This window comes from Seriola aureovittata, chromosome 4 (genome assembly GCF_021018895.1).
Source record: "Seriola aureovittata isolate HTS-2021-v1 ecotype China chromosome 4, ASM2101889v1, whole genome shotgun sequence".
Classification (NCBI taxonomy): Eukaryota; Metazoa; Chordata; class Actinopteri; order Carangiformes; family Carangidae; genus Seriola; species Seriola aureovittata.
The window spans coordinates 2,949,934-2,963,731 of NC_079367.1; the positions used below are offsets into that span (position 1 = coordinate 2,949,934).

At 41.9% G+C, this 13,798-nt stretch overlaps 1 long non-coding RNA gene across 4 annotated transcripts in view; it reads right to left on the minus strand.

Annotated features, from left to right (window-relative positions):
- Window positions 1–8,530, minus strand: part of LOC130167987 (uncharacterized) — a 32,325-nt gene extending 23,795 nt beyond the window's left edge. For all 4 annotated transcript variants that reach the window (XR_008827364.1, XR_008827362.1, XR_008827361.1 and 1 more), the window contains exons 1-4: window positions 8,412–8,530; window positions 7,913–8,082; window positions 5,269–5,411; window positions 2,412–2,454 (exon numbers count right to left, since the gene is read on the minus strand). This is a non-coding gene — a long non-coding RNA (uncharacterized LOC130167987). The remainder of the gene's footprint in view (window positions 1–2,411; window positions 2,455–5,268; window positions 5,412–7,912; window positions 8,083–8,411) is intronic.
- Between the last annotated feature and the right edge of the window lie 5,268 nt (window positions 8,531–13,798).

The following is a 13,798-nucleotide window of genomic DNA, read 5'->3' on the forward strand; positions in this document are numbered from 1 at the left end:
AAGCTCAGACGTCTGTAACAGGAGGGGTGTTCCCGCTATAATCAGCCAACACTGAGTATTGATTGGCCGGTGTCGGGCGAGTCGAGGAAAGGGCGGACACAGCCGGAGTCACGGGCAATTAACAGTCTCCGTGCCACAGCAGCAACTTCTCTCTGCCCCCCCCCCCCTCCTCCTTCCCCCCTCCCTCCTCCTATCTCCGTCAGACAATTAAAATCTATTGTAAAGGGTTTATTGACACGGTAAATATGAATCTGCATTTGCAGTACGTGCAGCGTGCATGCATATTACAAATACACAATGCAGAGGATTGTTTGGATGCAGAAAATGTAATCAGTTCTAAACAAGCGTACTGTAAACAGTGGTGTTTTCTCTACAGTCACTAAGACGACTGGGGGGGGGGGCACGCATATTAACAATGAAATGCACACATGCAAACATAATGCATGTGCGTGCTGTGGCACAAACAGGACGCTCAGACTCGTCTCTGCTGCAGAGGAAGTTTGTTTCTATACAAACGTAGAAGTCGTGACGGTAAATGTTTGGTGTCTTTTCTAACACAGACTTCCTGTTGCATCGTTTCATCTAATTGACTATAAATCAGAATATACTTTACATCCAAACCATAATGTCATCTGCAACACGCCGGGGTCTGTGCTTGTACCAGGGCCGAGACTTTACATTTTTATTGACACGATTCCATTATTGATTCTTCATCAATTTCCTTTACAAGCCCTGATCCTGTTTGTGTTCGGATTCTGTTTCCGTTGAACACAGATGGGTCAGATGCATTTTTCCCTAAATGTCCCTCTGTGGCTTTAAATCATCCACCGTGTGTCATTAAAACGTTGACTCTTCCTCGTGTGATTAAAGTCACGGTTTCCCCCGATGCTGCACGTTGCACAGAGTCCATTTTAGCGTTACCACCATTAAAACCACAGATTTCTCTGGTTTGGGAAAAGTTACAGATTCTAACTTCCACAGTTTTAAGTTGTTGACCACGTTTCACCTCTTGAACTCGGAGCAGGAAAACACACGTGTTCCTCCTTTACACCCCCCCCCCCCCTGCAAACACGATGACTGGTTGAAAACACCATCATGGTTATAGGAATGCTAATGAAAATAAGGTTTGTGTAATGACCAATCAAAGCAACAGCAAAAAAAAAAAAAAAAAAAACCATTATCTGTCAATATCTGTGCAAGCCTCTCAGAACAGCGAGCCGGGCTGGAACATAGTGATTTACTGTCCAATTTTCAACGGCCCCTGTATCCGTTTCAATCAAATCTCCAATATTAACACCAGGCAATAATTTCTTCTGCTTTATTACAAATGCAGCCCTCCTATTCGATAAATCAGCTGCCAGGAGCCGGGATAAATCACAGTGGAAATCAGGCATATTTTATACTGGCTGAGTCACAGTCAAAATGAACTATTATTTCAGCTTTATGTTCTTTTGTGCAGAGAGGAGAGAGAGAGAGAGAGAGAGAGAGAGAGAGAGAGAGAGAGAGAGAGAGAGAGAGAGAGAGAGAGAGAGAGAGAGAGAGAGAGAGAGAGAGAGAGAGAGAGAGAGAGAGACAGCCGCTCTTCTCTTTGAGCTTCAGAGTAAAACTTTGGACACAGGTGTCAGATTGTTCAGGGCAGCGACGGCTATTAAAAGAATAAGAAGTGCAGGTTTTAGAGGGGCGCTCGGAGGCGTTGTGGCTGAGAGAACGCACCTGAAGCTGAAGGTGTGGGATGACACAGTAAAAGAATCTTTTTTCTTTTTTAAAAAAAGGAGAAAACATAATGAGGGTTTTCTACACGGCTGTTAGCGTGGTCCAAAATTACCACACACACTGAATGTGTCTGTGAAATCCGTCTCAATGGGTCACTCAACACCCCGCCTCCGAACATTACAGCGAATGTCTCGTGGCGCGTTGACACAGACGAGTGACTAAATGTCTTTGTTGATCGTCTCGGAGCAAAAACAAAGGACCTGTAACTGTTAGTTTTACCGATTCTGCATCATTCAATGTTCACACTTTGGTTTTAATTTATCAATAGAAGAAGGGTTTTATTCATTAGTGGCTTAGTTAACAGCTGAATTGACTTCATTAAATGTAATGAGTTTGAAAACATAATGATGCGTTTGAGCGTTCTTCAGTAAATTCGTAAATAAAAAAAGTTGGGGCACTCGGGAGTTTACAAACAGGAAGTTGTTGTGGAACAGTTGATGAAGTGGCTCAAGGCGGAAAAGTTGCGTGATGTTTGATTTGTTTCATGAATCACAGATAATAACTACATTAATATATAATTTCTATATATTATTATTATTATATTAGTTCAGTCAATTTAGTTTCTCCAAACAGAAACACACAAACCCACAAAGGTCAAAGGTCATAAAGAAAAAGGAGATCAGCTTCTGTCGACTCACCTGGTGTTTCACTCTCCAACATCCGACTTCACATCCGGAAATTCTGAGGAGAAACAAAAGAAAAGAAATCTGAAGTTTATAAAGTCGTGATATTACAAGAAATAAAAATGTAAAATTTCAAGAGATAAAAAACAAACATAATTTTTGGGAAGATTACAAAGAACCAATCAAACAGGTGGAAGGACAGTCAGTGGCAGCTGCTGCTTGTCTGTCTGACAATAGAATAGACTCAGTTTCTTCAGTCTTTTCAATGTCCTGATGATGCTGATGATGATGCTGATGATGATGATGATGATGATGATGCTGCTGATGATGATGATGATGATGAGCCAAAAGATGAGGTTTGTCATTATAAGTGAAACTTAAAGTAGAACTTCACAGGAAGCTCCACGTTCCTCATTTTAAAGCTTCTGATATTTCCCCTTTAAAACAACATGAAGCCTAAAATACAACTTTATTCTCATAAAATAATGATTTATTTTCTCATTAAATTGTGACTTTCTTTTCATTATATGACTTTTTTTTCTTGAAATATAAGGATTTTATTCTCAAAATTACCACTTTATTCTTATAATTTCAGATTCTTTTTCTTAATTGTGGCGCAAATACTCTACTAATGTGTCTAAATTAGATTCATGAAATAATACTTCAAATAATACGTAACTTAACTTAACCCAAAACATACAAAACATATATTTACATGGGTCCTGCATCTTAATGTTTCCAGCTGTATGTCTGTAACGTGACGATATGAAAGACTCTTTAACCACTTCAGGAGCTTTCAGCAGCGCAGCTCACTGGCGCTGCCGTCAGCTCAGTTACTTCCTCATTAAAAGGCGACAGAGGATCTGTGGATGTGATAACTCGGTTGGCTGCGAAGCTTTTAACCTTATAAACAGTGATCGTTTGGCTCCGGTTCTGTCCTGAGCTGAATGTATCAGCTTGAACCAGGACCAGAGAATTTACTACTGAATTGAGGACGATTAGAATCAGCATCAGACGCCATGAACGGTGACGGGTTCACTCACTGATGTGGTGCATTTGAACGACGGAGCAATTGAACGAAGTACAGTCGGTGACTACGAATCTTTGAACTGAACAAAATGATTCAAATCAGTAAAGGGACTCATGATTTCCACCTCCTCCAGGATCAGTCTGCATCCTGCCACACTTTGATATAAACCGTGTTACCTTCTGTCATGAATATTATAGATCCACTAAACCCTATTTATAGGAAATGAAATGATATTTAAGCAGCTCAATCCACTGAAAAACCTTAAAAACCTTTAACGGCACAAACGTCAGAGGTAAACCTCCCAAGGTAAAAGTTTAGGTCACTAGAAACTGAAGAATCCTGTAGATGTGATAGAAAACAGTTGGTGAACTTCCATCTTTCCTGCAGGAATGAAAGTTAATGCAAACAATTCCTCATAAACCAAAACCTCTGATGCATCATCATGTGCTGCAGGAAGAAGCACAGAAGAAGACCGGCTGGTTGGTCAGAGCTTCATCCTACAGGAGGATAATGAGCCAGTGAACCAGCACAGTCTCCACACCTGAACCACCTGAAGGCGAAATGCAAAGAGCTGGATTTGATTTCCTGCTGCAGAACGAGTCAAAAAATTAGACTAGAAGAAGATTCAATAATTCTTTTTAAAAATATATATATATATTTGTTTGTTCTGTGTTTTAATCTCAGAAACACTGAGACGAGATGTTAATTTAAGTATCAGCTGGAAAGATGGAGGTGTGTAAATATTTATGTCACATTTATCTGTTTAGCCTATTTTTTAATGTTCTTTTGTTAAATCTAGAAGCATTACAGGAATACAGTGATACTACATAATAACACAAAGAAGAGCTGATGTCTAACGTCTAATTTCATACAGCAGCATTCTTTATATTCTTATTAGTGAGGGTTTTATATATATATATATATATATATATATATATATATATATATATATAATACATAAGGCTTTTCCAGTTGCAGGAGAACAATGGTGATGAAATTCATGCACAGAAAGCTAAAGACAGTTTAAGATGCCACCAGTCAGATTAAAGACTCATTCATCACGTCGGCGGGAAAAGTATTTCAGGAACAAATGACATCATCAGAACTTGTCCTAACCTCATTCACATCCTGTTCCAGTGACTTGATCAACAGTTGTATCGCTGTGTCTCGGTCCAGTTACTGATGGCTCTCTCTCAAACGCTGCCTATCTCATTACAGTAATGAACTTTATAATTACCTCCACCCCCTCGGAGAAGAATGAAGGCCATTAAGACACTGGGATTGGCTTTTATATCATTTACTTAGCCCAGGACACTAACCAGCAGCCATTTTCCATCTCAATAAACTCCCACATCCTTCAAGCGGGTGACAACACTTCTTTTCTCTGCTCAGAGTGACGGGGCTTAAAAAGTTTCCATGCTAAACAAAATGACACGGAGCTTCGCTGCAGAGTTTGAACGCCTCACTGCGGCTGGACCGGAGTCAGTCTGTGCGAACTTCATCCTTCCAGCGGTATAATAACCTGCCTGTACGAGGCGTCCATCCTCTCCACCAATGTTAGCACGGCAGCTAATGTTTTAGCCACTTCCCACTGCAGGAAGGACTGCACACAACCTGGAACCTGGAGCTTCTCATAACCTGCTTTAGTGTAAATGATATTTAACTGGGACATTTCAGATGTACAGGTTAGTTTACCCTGAATCCAGGCAGCTGCTGAGGCCAGTAGGTAACAAACAAACATCCAGTCCATAAAACCACTTCATAGATTCTCAGTTTTCTCCACTGGACACATTGTGAGACTTTGTTTTTCTATAACCTTGTTTCATCTTTTAAAGTTTTCACCTGCTCAGTTTGGCTGTTTCGTCTCCCCGTGTCTGGCAGAAACCTCCTGGTCCACTGTTAAATCACGCCCTCCGGGTTCGTGGACGCCTTGGTTTGTTCAGCGACAGTTCTCCGTTCTTCTTCTTCTACTGTAAAGTGTTGTCCTGGTTCATGCAGATGGAGAGATAGAGATGGTGTTAACTGCTGTAGTGCCCGTCTGCTCACCTGAAACTACATGGAACTTACTCATTTGTTTTTCTACAGCTGTAATAAACATAATGAGTCTTAATAAAACTGAATTTGTATGTAACTTTTCTTTTTCTTATTATTAAAATAAGAACAATTAAAGCTGCAAGCAGCGCTGATCGAGATGCTGGCGGGAGGACGATGGAGTAAGACGCTGTTTTCTGCATGAAGTGTGTGGTGGAGGACATGATGTGTCTCAGGGTTTTCATCACTTTTTGTGTCCACTAGGAGGCGCCAGACAACACGCACCAAACATGTAATATTCACACGACATGTCGCATGACAACATTTCAACGAGCGCCACATTAGTTAACAGTAATAGGCCTCAGCAGTTTGTTTATTTCATCATTTATCTGGCAACGCCAACACAAATAGTTCCGCAACTGGACTGGTACTGAACTGTTGCTAAGCAACAAATAGACAATTTCCTGACCTGCACACTAGCTCGCTGTTTTGTCTCCTCGTGACCTTCATCGTCTCCTGACGACCAGACGTCATTTAATTCAAGTCCCAGTGCTGTTGAACTCTATATCAGCTGTCATGGGAGGCCTCTCGTCCAATCAGATCACTTGGTCAGAACTAACCGATCTATAATATGTTGTAATGTAAGATTGTCACACAGGGAGTCACTTCCTGTTGTCAGTAGGTGGCGCTGTGACTGTGATGTAATATTAGCATGTAAACAGTCCGGGACTTTTATCAAACATGTGAATTATAAAAAGATACTGAACCAAACCAGTGCTGACATGTGAGCAACACGAAATAATATAAGATCCTTACAAAACTCATAATATAACTTCTACATATACGATAATGATATAAGCATGAATGTGGGAAGAGAGAGGAGGAGGTGTGAAGTTCTGCCCATGAGAACCAGAGCAGAAGTGTTCAACAATAACTATGTAAATGAGAGTTGGTAGAGAAGTGACTGGACTCAGCGGCGAGGTCTCTACTCTGTTACAATACGACTTAATAATGACAAAGGATTCATTAAACTAATAGTCACTCGTATTAAATCGAAGCCTCTCATCGTGCAGACTAGCAGCTAACGAGTAGCACAAACACTCTGAAGTCATTCATGTGAAACCGTTGTATCAATCAGCGATTAGCATCCGCGCTGTTAAAATCATAACAAGAAAAAAAACAATTTGTCCTTTAATATTTATTTTAATTATACAACTGATGTAACGCTTTATCTCTCCTCGCGTCAAACGAGAGCTGAAGGAAACATTAGCGTCCGCGTTGGCGTTTTGTTATGAAGCGTTAGAGCCGCCGCGTCTCACACAGGAAAAAAACACACGGTGTGAAAATAGATTTGAAAATCTCAAACTAATGACTTTTTGCTGATTCATGACTGAGCTCGAGTGTCGTTTCCATGACGCCGTAGCGGGTAATGAGGAAGTGCGTGCGTGCGTGCGTGCGACAGCGGAGGTGGAGGTGACAACACACGGGCTGTGACCTCTGCTTCCACAGGAACAAGTTGAACGTTATTAACACAAAAAGCAGCAGCAGCACTGTTGCTGTATAATCCCCACCCACCTCCTCCTCCTCCACCTCCTCTTCCTCCTCCTCCACCTCCTCCACCTCCTCCTCCACCTCCTCCTCCACCTCCAGTAGCGGCAGAGCAAAAAGCCGAATTTCAATCTGCATCTACTTGTACTTGGCAGTCCGCGTTAAACATAGACCCCATTTGTAAATGCATTGTGTTTGGCTGGGATTAATTAACACTTATAATGTAGTGGGGAATCAGGCGAGTCGGGCTCGTGTCATAATAGGGGAACATTTTGGCTCGCAATGCTGGACAAAGAGTTTACCTCAGAGGTGTGTGTGTGTGTGTGTGTGTGTGTGTGTGTGTGTGTGTGTGTGTGTGTGAGAGAGAGAGAGAGAACAAGAGGCACCACCAGCACCACTGCACTACATTGTATGCTATCATGCTGAAACATATGGACAGACAGGTCCTTTGTCACTACTGTAAGGGCACGTTTGACATGGTTTGATATAGAGGGGCAAACAAACACAAAAGGACTGTCCTATTCTCGCACTGCCAATCTGTCACTCTGTCAAGGCGGCGGGCGTGTGTGTGTGTGTGTGTGTGTGTGTGTGTGTGTGTGTGTAAATCTGTTTCAGTCAGTGACCAGAAGAAATGCAGATCTTGGCAACAGCGTAATAGAGAGATACGTTTCCTCTACGGCTCAACATTGGGAAATAATATATAATCTACTGTACGTCTTGTATTTGTATTGACTTTAAGTCTCTGCAGTGTATTTGCGTTTAAACAGAGACTCATGAGATCTTTTTCTAATGTGTGGCGTGGAGGATCATTTTCATGTCTAACTCGTGTTCTTTGTCTCGTTTGTCAGATGTGGTCACCACCTGCATGTTCACACTGAAGGGAGTGAGCGAGCAGCACCTGCAGTACCTCAGCAGCACCTATGGGTGTCCTTCTTTTTCTTCAGAAGTCGTCTTGTCACGCTGCAACTGTTCTCCACTGATGCTGTGGCAAGAATGACCAAGTGTGTGTGTGTGTGTGTGTGTGTGTGTGTGTGTGTGTGTCTGTGTGTGTGTGTGTGTTTAAGACAGAAAAGGCACCTGTGAAGCATAAAATGAATTTAAATATTATATTATGATACAAAAGTGCCATTAATTACAAGACGTCTTTTTGTAGACTTTAAACATTTATGTGATTCCTCACATTAAACAGACTCGGTGGATTCTGTGTGAATAAACATGAGACATGCAGGAAGAACTCTAAACATCTAGCCTGGTTGGTTTTTGCTGGTCGTAGCTTCAGTGCTTTAAAACCTGGACCTATATTCTCCCGGGTTCTTATGGTGCATTTACTCCAATAGGTTTTCCTCTAATATATAAGATGTTTACGTCCTGACAACATTAAAGTAAAGCAGGAATATGAAGTTTACTTCTCTGTGGGCGACGTAATCCAAGATCATGTCCACATCCTGTTGTATCCTGCTCACTTCTTCCTCTGCTCAGCACCAGTGGTGACCCTAGACTCACAGATGTCACCTAAACACCTCACATGTTGACTATAGGTAGATGTTACAATTTACAGATGTCACATAAAGGCCTCACATACATTGGCACATGCTATAATTTACAGATATCCACTAAACATCTCACGCAGACTACCGTTAGAAGCTACAGTATACAGATGTCACCTAAACGCCTCACATACAAACTATTGGTAGACACTACAATTTACAGATGTCACCTTAACGCCTCACATACAAACTATTGGTAGACACTATAATTTACAGATGTCACCTTAACGCCTCACATAAAAACTATTGGTAGACGCTAAAATTTACAGGTGTCCCCTAAACACCTCATATGAAGACTCTTGTTAATATTACAATTTACAGATGTCCCCTAAATGCCTCACATGCAGACTCTCAGTAGATCCTACAATTTACCGACCTGACCTGGCTGGAGGATAATTGATATAAGTGATTATTGATGGACATTTTGTAAGAAGCACATACAGTGTATAACACACCTGTTTTTAAGACCTGTGTTCTATAATTAGCAGTTTTCAGAGAGATTTAAAGGAATATTGATGATTTTAATCTTCAGATTCTTTGGATTATATTTAAACTTCCATAAATGCCGCGTCTCATCTTATCATCTGTACTTCTGTATGAAATATATCATTAGAAAAGATCGATTAAAAGAGGCCCACTGTGCAATGTTGTGTGGTATTTCTGTTGTGTACATAACAATTCTCACATTATTTTGGCCTTTAACACCTCAAATGTTTCTGAAAGACATGATGTGTCGTTGTTCAACATTGGTTTTGTTAATAAAGATGGATTGAAACCTGATTAAAGGGAGAAAATGAATCAGGATGTAGTTTTACCTTTACAGCCTTTAAAGTGGGACTCCTCCAGCGAAGCTCTGCAGCGGGTTCAAAACACACATAAACAATACTACGTTATCAAGAAGCACGTGTGTGTGTGTGTGTGTGTGTGTGTGTGTGTGGGGCCAATCTCCACCACCTTTTGTTCAAATCTACCCACTGAAGCAAAGGGTCCTCTCATTTCCTTGGAAATTACCAGTTTGTGCGCTCAAACAGTGTTTGACAGTCTGTGTGTATCACTGAAATTTGTGGAGGGAGACGTGAGGCGGCTGCTGATTGGAGGAAAAAAAAAAAACAGGCTTTTGGTCAGTGTCTGAATTTCTGTTTAGACTCACAAACAGTCGCATCAAGATCTCTCTGACACACACACACACACACACACACACCTGGTGGGGTCATATTTACTCTGATGAATTCTGTATGGATGAGTGTGACCCAGAGGGGAGTAATGTAAGATTGAGCGCGGTGGTGTTTTATGGCCGTCATTAACTCCAGCCCTGGTAAGACAGAGCTGGAGGAGCGTGGGCTCCGTCCTGACTCCTGTTAATGAATCCAAGCGTTCAGAGTAAAAAACAAAAAGGTCCAGAGCTGGAGCGGAGGTCCAACCCTTCTACACTCACTATCAGATGACAGGTATAAATAGTTTACGACACTAATTTGACAGTAAATACATTTTATTCAAACTAAAGAATTTGCTGAGTGACAAAATGTTGGTGCTGAAGTATTTTCTGATGCTTTTCCTTCATCAATGCTGCAACTAAAGTGTGATCAGGGTTTGTTTGGTTTTGTTTCGGCGACTCAAAGGTTAGAAGAGTTAGAAAACTTAGCTGAGTAGTTTTGCAGCCTAAACAGGATGGAGAAGTCTGCACAGCACGACTGTAGCTGTGTGCGGATGGAAACATGTTGCCATGACTTTACTGAAAACAAAGCAGCAGTCATGTTTCTGCCAAAAGATATTTGGTACAATTTAGTTGTAAATAGTTGTCAGCTTCGGTGATCACTCAGCTGTGACATAACACTGTGTCAGAAAGAGAGGAGGAAAGTTGGAGACACGATATCTCCAGGTAACAGCGGATTCAAAGCTGGGTAAGCGAGGAGAACTACAGTCCAGGCTGTAAGAAACTACAACATCCATCACAACAATCCAAATAAGCGCCAACAAAGCCCTGGGAAAAACAATTGCCAGGAGCCGCTCCAATCAGCATTTATCACCATAAATAATCTGAAAAATGTGCGAAATCTAAACATTTTTTTAATTCCAAATGTTCATGTTTGTAGAGTTTTAGAATAATAAAAATATAATGAACAATAAAAAGCAAACTAAACACCTAAATAACAACCTTGTCACGTAGTAAATAACCCACATTAAAAGGCCAGAGCTCGTCACCACGTTGAACCTCTTTAGTGAAGTTTCCTACAGAGCGACTTCACCACCTTCTACTAACAAACCTACTGGGAGCGCACCAATCTGAACCTACTGCAGGTTAATACACTGACTATAGATAAGCAACCCCATGTCGAATGACTCTATCACTTTAAGTCTGTGTAATAAGCAGATATTGTTCTGCACAGATCTTGTGGTTTCACGGAGAAATGTGTTTAAAACAGTCACTTTCAGTCGCTTTAATGATGATGATTTGTTCCAATCATGCAGTGGAAACACTGTGTTATAACAGCTCTTCACACAAATCATCTTATACTTAAGCTAACAGCTGAAAAGCACCGCATCAGCTGTTAGCTGAAATATAAAGTGCAGGCTCTCAGCCTGTGCCAGCTGAAGCTGAGAGGCCGGTGTCCCAGCAGACAGCAGGGTTCAGGTCCAGCCCTCACACAGCAGCTGAAATGTTGTGCACTGTGTTTAAGAAGAAGCCGTTTGTACCTTCAAATGTTTGAACTGATTGATATAAAAAAATGCTTTGGATGCCAAACATCACTCGCTGCATTTCAGGTGGAATTTTAATCACAAAGTTACTTGGACGTGTTTTTACACATTTTTCGTTTTTTCAGTGCGTTTGTTCTTTTGTCTCATTCAAACGAGACGAACAACAAAGAACAAAGTATTACAGCGTGTGAAATGTTCACAGACATCGTGTTTGTTTTCTGATCTTTCAGCACAATCTCCACCTGTAGTGACTCCAGCTTTATGAAACTGTTTCCTGCTTCTGTTCAGACCCTCACACACCTGGTTCAGGTGAGAGAATGTGAAGCTGGTCTCTGCCTATAGCAACTTCCTGCTGTTAATACAAGCAGCACTTCATTCATTCAAAACACAAATTGCAGAAAGAGAATTCCTTCGAGACAGCGTTGACGACACTCGCCCGTCGTACTGTGACGACACAGTCTGTGTATTTCCCTCCTCTCAGCCGACCGGAGTCAAAGAGAGTGAATAACCTAATGACCCGTACAGCTTATTGTGGCGGTGATCAGTTCGTCACAGTCGGTTTGGAAAAGGTTTGAATCATGACTCTAACGCTCCGTCAACAGAGGAGGGACAGTCAGCGCAGCACCGGGACCTTCTGCCTCACTGTCAGTTCCCACAACAGGAACATTAAATACAGCAGCAATAAAGAAAAGAAATTTACCTTTACTTCAACCCCAAAGGTAAAAAAATAAGTCAACCTTGTCGGTTTGACCAATCAGGCTGGTGTTAGTTTTTAGTTTTAGTTAATCCATGACGTTTGATCCGCTGATCATCTAGATTTATTTGGTTACTTGCAAATTGCAGTTTTTGGGATCATGTATTTGCAGTCACCGTGTCGACGTAGCGGTTAGCTAGTCTCTATGACCCTGTGGTGACTTTCTTTTGTTTTGACTTTATTTGACAGGGACATTTCTGATTTTCATCTGTAGTCTGTGGGCAGACAGTTTTCAGAGCTGTAGGTCAAATTATTGCTCGTAAAACCTGCAAACTTTGATCAATCAAACCCAGATTTTACCTGTCGACTGGGACATGGTGTAAGATGAGACAGAGAGAGAGAGAGAGAGAGAAGAAGAAGAAGAAGAGAGAGGTGTGGTAGATGCTGAGAATACAGAACCTCGATCACTGGTCCGGCGTTTGCTCCTTCTGTCGTGTTTCCTCTACGTCACACGGAGTCTGTAAAGATGGTGGACAACATGTCTCATCAGCTCAAGACCAAACATGGACACGTTACCGCTAACTACATCAGGAGTTAGAGCTAGAGGTTTAAGAATGAAACCCAATGCTAGTTTCAGTTATATCAATTGGTATCAATGTTTTTTTGAAGCAGAATAAACTGAAACAACAATAAGTTCTTTTAAAACCGGAGAGTGAAAGCTTTGAACTCGGTCTCTATTGTCAGAGGACACAGGAATATGAATCCAGCGTATGTGGAACGAATCACATCGCCATCTTCTGCATACGGCGTTAACATGTTCTGTCCCTGGATCACGGCCACAGCCACAGCTCGAGAGGGGTAGAGGATGGAGAGAGTGTGAAATAGAGGGAGAGATAGAGGTGGAGGAGCCCAGCATAAAGCACATAGCTGCAGGAGAGGCTTACGCTTTAGACGGCCATGTCAAAATGCAATGCACTCTCTGCTGCTGCCTTTATCTCCCTCATGCCTCTTTCTCTGCTCACCTATCTCTGTCCTCTTCTTCTTCCCTTCTCTGCATGCTGGTCCTCCTCTCTATCTCCCTTCCTCACCCCACCAACCCCACCACCCCCCCGAACTCTCTTTGTTTTCTGCCTTTCTCCTTCAGTGTCTTATTTTCACGCCAGCAGAGGAGTATGAAGACAGCATCGCCACAGAGCACACTGGTACTCCTCTCTGTCTTCCTATCTGTGCCTCTCTCTCTTTCTCTGTCTCTCACACACACACACACACACACACACACACACACACACACACACACACACACACACACACACACACACACAAAACACCTCAGCATGGAAATTGAAATAATGATAATGTATCCCTCAGTCTGCATCAAAGTATTGCCACTTCAAAAAAATGCCGGCAGGCATGAAATGCAAACGTGAAGCAGATGGATTGAGAAGGAGGAAGGGAAAAGGCATAGTGTGTGTGTGTGTGTGTGTGTGCGTGTGTGTGTGTGTGTGTGTCTTTTCCCTTTACCATCCTGCCTTTACTTTGTACATAGGCTGTAGCTTTAAGGCAGAGAGACTGTGTGTGTGTGTGTGTGTGTGTGTGTGTGTGTGTTGTCAGTCAGGGATGATAGTGATGTGTTTGTAGGGACATGCCTATATCTGTGTTTGTCACTCTGTGTGTGTGTGTGTGTGTGTGTGTGTGTGGTGAGACTTGTCTATTTGAGCTTTTGACAGCATGTTTTTCAGTTGTGTGTGTTGTGGTCAAGAGTGTGTATTGTCAGTTTCTCAGTGTGGGAGGGTGTCGCCATCAACCAGAGTTATTCATGCACTTCCTGTTCTCTGCAGCTCATAGGACTAATATA